This window comes from Phymastichus coffea, unplaced genomic scaffold, assembly GCF_024137745.1.
Source record: "Phymastichus coffea isolate CEN01 unplaced genomic scaffold, Cenicafe_Pcof_1.1 PCOF00004, whole genome shotgun sequence".
NCBI classification, from domain to species: domain Eukaryota; kingdom Metazoa; phylum Arthropoda; class Insecta; order Hymenoptera; family Eulophidae; genus Phymastichus; species Phymastichus coffea.
Window position 1 is genome coordinate 10,508,276 of NW_026706815.1, and position 9,380 is coordinate 10,517,655.

Genomic DNA, 9,380 nt, shown 5'->3' on the forward strand with positions numbered 1-9,380 from the left:
CGTAAATATGAACGACGCCGAGATTCTTTGAAGTCGATTTCCAAAGATTCTTACAAAAAGTGGTATCCTAGAGTGAAAAAAGATGATAAAGTATGAGCAACTTGTCGAAGATATTGCTACGAAAAAAATCCAGATGACTTGACTAGTTCAACACAAGTTACTAAAGAAACTCAGTTTGTTATGGATGAGATGGACTGCGCGACGTTGACATTTACATTGATAATTCAAAAATATGGTAAAATGTGTGTTGATTATAAATTTTAGGACCAACGTTACCTTTGTAAACACGAATTGATCTTTACAAGCATCATTTTACTACGCGGGAGGTCAAGCGCTAGTCGCCGAGCGGGTGTCGGTCCCGCCCGGCCGCGCCACAACGTCGCGTACCGGCGCCGTTCTGTTTGCAAGCCCATTACCAAGCGCCTAATCGAAAACACAAAGTTTTTATTTCGTATTCCCATGTAAAATTGTCCAAGGAATCGATTGAAACCAAAATTTTTTAAATCGGAATTGCCCCTTTGGGGGAAAAACGCAATTGTTTATTTAAAATGTTTGTAACTTTTTAATAAATGAATTAATCGTTATTATTCATACAAATTCTTAAAATAAATGTTTTTTCGCGTATTTTCCAAAAAAGATCGTGTCGATCCGACTCATAGTTTTTGAAATATGACGTTTTGAAAAAAATACTCCCTTTTTTTAAAATTGTTTACAACTTTTGAATGAAAAAAGATATTGGGCTGAAACTTGCCACAAGTCATTAGCTTCATACGGGAGGGTGGGGCACGAGTGGCACGGCGCCTAAGTTTGGCATCCAAATATTTTATTTATAGACAAATATTAAAAATATCAATTGTACTTATACTTAAATAGTAATGCTCCTAGTATTTTTATATGAGCTTACAGTACACGAAACAAGTTTTAATAAATAATGAATCGTGTTTGTAAATTGGAAGTGAAAAAAAATGTTGGCTTCATTTTTCAAATAATCGAAGCACTAGCAATATTATCATTTTTCAAATGAAAATTTGATGCATCTTATAATTTAAATATCAAACTTCAAACCTTTACCTTTTTTTCACTCGAAAAATTTTATAAAATAATTCAATTAATGATTCAAAATTAGTACGAAATGGGGTACGAGTGGCACACGCGAGCACGCATCTGCGCGTGCAAACGAGCCGGTCTACTCTAACCTATATAGTTTGACTCGCAATTTAACAAAGGTGTAGGCCAACTACCTAACTTAATTTAAGAATTAAGTTTTAGTTTATCATAAACATTAAGTACAATTTAGAAATACTTGGCGTAAATTAAGCAAACCACTTGAATAATTGAATCAAAATTATAACTATTCACAAGTCTCTGGCGAACCGTCATTTTCAAAATCTTTGCCACACAACAATGAGAATTTTGCACAAAATAATAATTATTTGAATATACCAGAATCTGCAATTTTGAATACAGAAAAAACATTTTTGAATGGAGAACAAGTAGAAGTTTGCTACGTCAATGAAGATGTTGTGAGAGCCTTGAACTTAAACATAATGTAATAGATGCATAAATTTGCCATTGCTAATCTTAAGTTATAACAACAAATTTTATTAGTCATATGAAAAATTCCAGCTGGAAATCCAGCTAGAAATCCAGCTGGATTGATATGGATTCCATATGGATTTGACGTGGATTTCCAGGATGGATATCCAGCTGGGATCCAGGTGGATTTCTCAGCAAACCCAGATGGATTTTTAATACACTATTTACATAAAACGTCTCTTTCGTAATTTTATAATTTAAAATAGCTTGTTGCTATATTAAAATATTTTACGAAAACAAAAAACAAAAAAATATTGTAATCCTGGCGTGTGTTGAACCCAAGGTCTCTTAACACTCTACCGTTTGAGCCATTTTTTTAACGTGGTTACATGAGTTATTTTAGTTACACTATTTTTCATGTACACAACTCATTCTCAGATTTATTTTGTGTCTATACTAATTACTTTATTTATGAATCATACATTATCCTGCACGAAAAGTGGAGTGGTACATACACATAGAATATAAACATAAAAGTATATGCACATGAAATTCGTATACCATTTAACAAAATTATGATTTCAAGGTCATAAATTTAAATTGAATTTGTATGATGAAAACGACAATAAAATAACTTTATCAGATTTCTTTATAAACAAATCATTATATTTTTTGTGTGAAAAATCGCACAAAAAACTTGCGGGACATATTTTGTTATTAAATCAAGCTGATTTTTGTTTTGTTCTATTCATAAAAAATATTCGACGTAAAATGTGAAAAAAATATGGATTTTCAGTGTTTCTATTTCACAGCTAATTTTTCTTCACATTATTGTACATGTGATGGTATTTTTTTTGTTTCATAAAGATAATAAGCAATCTAATTATTTTTTGTTTTTAATGATTTTTATTGAGCCAAATTGACATTGTCATGGATGGTAATGACTACTCACTAGACACTAGCCGAACACACTCTCCAAACTAAACAGTATAAACACATGGTTAACTCATGTATTTTCAGTCTTCTGCTAGTGTCTACTAAGCCTGTTGTTGAGTGCAACAGACATAAGTTATGAGAAAGTGATGCTACTAAGTCTTTTACAAAAAAAATGCACTGAATAATAAGCAAGGAATACATCAGCATTCAGCAGTTTCATTAGATAAGTAAATACTTGATTTTACTTCCCAGGAGGCAAAAACTAGATTCTTTGTGGATCTTTTTATTTTTTTACAGGTCAGCACTGAAGAAAAATATAAGAAGAGCGGTGGATCAGTCAAAGTGGCTTGCAAACAGGAGTGTAGTTGATATTAACAGTAGATAAAAAAATGAAAAAAATGGGGTTACTCATGATGCTGAAGGATTGTGATCTGAAATTGACTTGGCATTCGACACAGATATTCAACAACATATCTGCAATGGAATGAGCGAAACAGATTTTAAGCGCATTATGCTCTTCCTGAAAGGTCTGATATCAGAACTAGTATCAGAACTTACAAACAATGAAATTTGAAAAGAAAAAATTGTTTGTAATTATGAAAAAGACAGTTTTCCATCCAAACGAAAGGATTAGAAAGAAAATTCATCGCATTTTTATTTTTTCTGGCTCGCTTGTTTGCAAGTTCCAAATTTTTTTTTTTTTTTTTTTTTTTTTTTATTTCCAATAAAAATTACAATCTGTCCGAGGACAATAAGTAAATGTTATTAAGCAATACATACATTGGTTACAATACTCGTAAATTTGTTATGATTACATGAAGGTACTTCACCGTTGCTCAGTACCTGTACGTTAATTACCGTATTTACTTAATTTACATTAAAAATGGTGTTTTATATTTTTTAAATCTTGAAACTGTTGGCGTTATATTTATTAGTTCCTTGGCGAGTTGGTTTGGATGTACCGAGATTCTATTTGTATATTTTTTGCAGAATGGTTCTATTTCTTCTCGTACGGTTACTATGTTTACGTCCTTCCTTATGTATTCGTTTGTGACAAACCATGGTGCGTCAGTGATGTATCGTAATGTTTTATTTTGGAATCTTTCTATTATATCTATGTTTGATTTTGTAGCAGTGCCCCACAATTGAATGCCGTACGTCCATACTGGTTTAATTATTGCTTTGTAAATTAATAGTTTATTTTTTATTGATAGTTTGGATTTCCTTCCGAGTAACCAGTAGTATTTTCTCGTCTGTAAATTTAATTGCTTTCTTTTTGTCCATATGTGGTCTCTCCATGTTAGTCTTCGGTCCAGGTGCATCCTTAGATATTTGGCTGAGTCTCCTTGTGGGATCAGTTTATTATTTATATATACTGGTGGGCATATTCCTTTTTTTTTGTGTAGGTTACTTGGATTAACTTCGTTTCATTTATTGTAATCCTCCAGTTATTGAACCATTTTAGTGCTATATCCAAGTATTTTTGCATATTGTTTGAAGCTTCTATTTCATTAGCATGTGATATTATTATTGCTGTGTCGTCTGCGTATGTGGCTATGTTGACGTTATCTACAATTGGCAAATCGTGTGTATATATTAAATATAATATAGGACCGAGTACGCTTCCTTGGAGAACTCTGGCTTTTATTTGGTATAATCCAGTTATTTCATTATTAATTTTTACCTTGAAAGTTCTAAAGTTTAAATATGATTTTAGTAATGAATAGAGATTTTTTGGTACTATTTTATTAAGTTTATATAAAAGTCCTTCGTGCCATACCTTATCAAATGCTTGCGCTACATCAAGAAATACAGCATTGCAGTATTCATTCTTCTCAAAAGTTTTTCTTATTTTATTAATGACTCTGTTTATTTGTTCTATTGTGGCGTGATTGTTACGGAAACCGAATTGATGTTCAGGTATTATATTTTGTTCTGTTAATATTTTGTTTAATCTTTTACTTATTACTTTTTCACAGATTTTAGATAAGGTGGGTAATAAGCTGATTGGCCTGTAAGACGCGACGTTTTGGGGCGGTTTACCTGGTTTTGGGATGAGTATCATTGTTGCTATTTTCCATACAGTGGGGAAGTAACTTAAGCGAAAAATTGAATTTATTACAATAGTTATGTACCTTATGGCTTTTATGGGTAGTTCTTTCAGTAGTTTTGCATTAATATTATCATGACCAGGGCTCTTTTTATTTTTTAAATTGCGTATTATAAAATTTATTTCTTTTACTTTAATATTTTTATTTAATTGTTCATTATCATTGTTATTTTGTATATTATTTAATAAGTTTTGTTCTTCTACTTCTGTTATTTTCCGTTGGGAGGGATTAAATACATTTTGTAGGTGTTTAGCGAATGTGTTAGCTTTATCCATATTAGTTCTAGCCCAGGTCATATCATTTTTTAATATGGGAGGTGAGAATTTTTGCGGTTGATCAATTTTTTTAGTTGCTTTCCAGAGTGAATAGTCAGTAGCGTCAGTTGCAGTTAGGTTAGTAAGATAATTATTTATATTTTCATTTTTTTCTTCATATAAAATTTGTTTAAGTTCTTTAATAGATCGATTATATTGCGTTTTATGTACTTGTAATTTAGTTTGCTGCCATATTTTTCTTAGCTTTTTTTTTTCTTTAATTTTATCCATTACTGTTTTAGAAATAGTTTGATTTATGTTTTGTTTTGATATGTTTATAGGAGTTGCAGTTTTGGCAGCTTGATATATATTTTTATTTAGTTTTTCAATCGCGATATCGATATCCTGCTTGGTCTTTAGTGGTATATTACATGTAAGTTTTTCATCTATTATTTCTCTGTAAAGTTTCCAGTCTGTTTTTTTTTATTATACAGTGGGATATTTTTTGAAGTTGTTTTAATTGTTGAATTAAATTTAATAATAATTGGGGAATGATCAGAAGTTAAATCAAGGCATGTTTTAGCTGTAAAATATTTAGGGCATAAGCCTTTTATAATTGCAAAATCTATTAGGTCTGGTAATTTATTTATGTCAGAGGGCCAGTAAGTCTGTTCGCCTGTTGATATTGGTGTTAAGTTTTCGTTTTTCATCACTGCGTATAGTATTGCTCCTTTAGGATTTTGAGTTAGCGACCTTGATCCCCACCATGTATGTTTAGCATTATAGTCTCCGCCAGCAAGGAAGCGATTTCCTAGGCTATCAAAGAATTTTTTATATTTTTCTTTTGTTATTGTGTGTCTTGGAGGGCAGTATAATGCAGATAGAACTATTTGGCCGGTATTATCTGAAATTGCTACATTTGTTGCTTGTAAGTAGTCGTATTTATATGGTTCTACTTCATGATGATTTATTGTATTTTTAATTACTATAGCTGTTCCTCCGTGTGCCTTGCCGTCGGGATGATTTGTGCTGTATAGTGTGTACTGTGGGATTTTAAGATAGTTTTTATGTGTAAAATGTGTTTTAGATATTAACATGACATCTATGTTATTTTCTATGAGAAAAGGTTTTACTTCTATACTTCTTTGCGCTAAACCGTTAGCGTTCCAAATTGCTATTTTTATTTCTGTGTTCATTTGATTTTGTTTATGAGCGTCGTAAGTAGATTTAGCATTGTGTCCATTCGATTCATCAACTGTGTCATCATGTTTTCAAGTTGACTGTTATTGTTTTGGTTTTCTATTAGTTGAGGTGTGTGTGGTGTCTGTGTTTGTTTTGATTCTTCTTGCGCTGTGCTTATGTTACCTCGTGCAGCTTGTGCATATGAGACGGTTGGTCTTATGATATTTTCCGTGTTTATTTCTATTTGTTTTGGTCTTAATGCCGGAAACAATTTTTGTTGTAGAATTTTTCTTGCGTTGCATCCTTTGTAGCTAACTACATGATTTCCGCCACAGTTAGCGCATTTGACTTCTTTTATTTTTGCGTGTATTGGGCAGTCTGCCGTGAAATGATTTTTCGCACATTTCACGCAAACAGGCAACCTATGGCAATAGTTTTTCGTATGGCCATATTCTTGGCATCGCATGCATTGTAGAATGTCTCGCTTTTTACGCGGGGGCTCGAAGCTAATGATTTGGTTCATTAATTTATTGATTTCGTATATTTCTTTATTGTTTACATTGGTTTTAATTTCAACGAAAAAAATAGGTAGTGGTTGCTTTGTTATTCTGTGTTTAATGTTCGAAATTCTAATTACGCTGTGGTTATACGATTCTATTTCTTTTTTAAGTTCTTGTAAATCAACCGACGGATGAATGTTTTTAAGTACCGCTTTATATGGTTTGTTTTCTTTCTTTTGGAATGTATAAAAGTTGGTGTTTTTTCTCTCTAGTTCAGTTATTGTAGGGGTAAATAATTCCGGATTTTCTATTTGAATTTTAATTTCATTATTTGGCAATACTTTTAGGGTGTATTCATTTTTTGTAACCTGATCTAAAAGGGCTTTTAGGGGACTAATATTTAATACGCCACTTACGAATATCGGCGGTGATTTTGCTGGTTTTCTGACTACCTGTGATGACGTTGGTGTGTTTACGTTTTCGTTTTCCTTTTTATTGTTTTTGTTATTTTCCGTTACTTCCAGCACTTCAAATTGGTTGTTCAGTGTAACTGTGTCATTGGAATTACCAAGCCAATAGTCTTTAATATAAGTTTGTCTTTTCTTGAATAAACGATTTTCTTCTGGGCTACTTCTTAATCTTTTGTTTTGCACTGTTTTCCATACTGTTGTTTCTTCGGTTGTTTTTTCTTTTTGCACTATTTGGTTATTTTCAGCCATACTGGCTGCGTTTTGTTTAATTTCGAGAATAAATGTGTTTTAAAATAATCTTAGAATAAACTTAGAATAAACTTAGAATTTCTCAGATTTTTCACGAGCGTTTCATCACACGTCCGTACAGGACGAGCTCAACAGTCGAAGTGAAGTTCCAAAATAAGGTTCAAAAAATTGGATTGGACTCCTCGCTAAGGATAGAAGAGCCCTCCTCAGACGCTCAGCTGCACGATATTAGGCAGCATGTATAAGTTATAGACCCTGTTATTCCTCTTGTTATACTTTTGTTAACTAGTAGAGTGTGAGGCAATTTTCTTAACAGAATGTCGACCTAAATTTGGTTGAAAATTTTAATCTTGCAAACTAGCGAGGAAAAATAAGTATGCAATGAATTCCCTTTCTTATGGTTTTGTTTGAATGGACCAAAAAACTGTCTTCTTCATAATTACAAACAACGTTTTTAAATATTTCATTGTTGGCAAGTTCTGATACAAGTTGTGATGCAAGTTCTCACACAAGAACTCATCTTGTATGGTATTTTCATAAATCAAAATCCTATCACAGGAACCTGTATCAGAACTTGTACGAGAGCTCATCTCAGTTCTTGTGCAAGTTCTGATACCAGTTCTGATGTCAGAACTTGTTCTCAATTTTCAGGAGGGTGTTTATCATTAACACGAAGTACTGAAATTGATATATTTATCTGTTATAGGGCCTCGATTCATTTCCATTTGACGTAAATGCTTGTTATGAGGATAGTAGTGATGAGGAAGATTTCATCAATTTGTCAAATGACGAAAGAGACTTGTTGACATCTAGATTTAAAAAATTAGAGGAACTCCTACAAGATGATGAATCACACGAATATCTTCATGTACGCATAAAAGTTAGCAAAATAGAAATGATGTTATCTATAATGAAATTTTCCTGAAAATTCTTATCAACTTGATAACCTTTTCAATCCAGACATAAAAATGAAAAAAGAACCACTCGTCCAAATCAATCTGAGTCAGCCAGATTGTTTTCAAGCAAAAATCAACGTAAAAGGTAAAGCAAGAAATTCAAGAAAAATAAAAACTAAATACGTACCTTTGATCGATGAAATTTGAATTGCTGTAGCAATTTCAGAATTCCCATCATCCCACATGATAGTATAAATTGAATTTTTATTGAATTTATCAATTGCCTCGGATGGATTATCTTGAAATTCAATAATGTCCCTGACGGGTACAATTTGTCTGGTATTGTCGTCTATATACTTTATTTTGGCGTAATATTCTAAATCCTCCATTTTTGATAAGTACTTTTTCCAAAATAACGGACGATAAGAAAGACAATGTGGCAATGTGGTCAAATCCGTAGAACAAAGATAGGGTAAACAATTTTCTTTTGTAATCTCAAAACTTTTGTGTATAAGTCACATGACTCGCAGTCACACGTCACATACACACGAATAATGTGTATGAGTCATGGGCCTTAAATGTAATACTAAAATCGTGCTCTCGATCATAACTTATTTTTGATTGCAAATCACGCGTGACCGCAGAGAACAAAAACATATCCAACGATTTATATGCCACCGTTATAAGAACAATTATTGGAACAATTAGATTTGATGAGAAAAAATGTTTTTTCAAAACAATCGCCAACCTCAGCATTCATTGTGATATTCTGGGCTGCTCTATATTCATAAGAAAAATCTATCTAAATAATACAGACGTATTCGTGATTTTACTAACAAAAATTTGGCCACTTTATCTGTGAAAATTTATAATGGTAAGAATAAGAATAAATCTAATCTTTTCAGTAATTAAAATATCGAAACTGCAACAATTGTGAATCATCCAACCTGAAACTATTGTGATTGTAGGAGGAAATTGAAAGTATTGTCGATAACGAAAGTCAAGAAATTAGTGATGCATCTAACATGCTTGAGTTCAATTCAACTTCAAGTGCAAGCAATGATTATTTAACCCATTCAAGTAGTCACACTGATAGCTTGATAAGAAGACTACGTCGAACATTTTCAGAAGAAAATTTTGACTCTACTATACAGAATGAAAACGTATCAATAATTGAACCCTTACAGGAATCCATTCCAAACGAATTAGATGTAACTGATGAGTCGACCAATAAAGTATCACATAG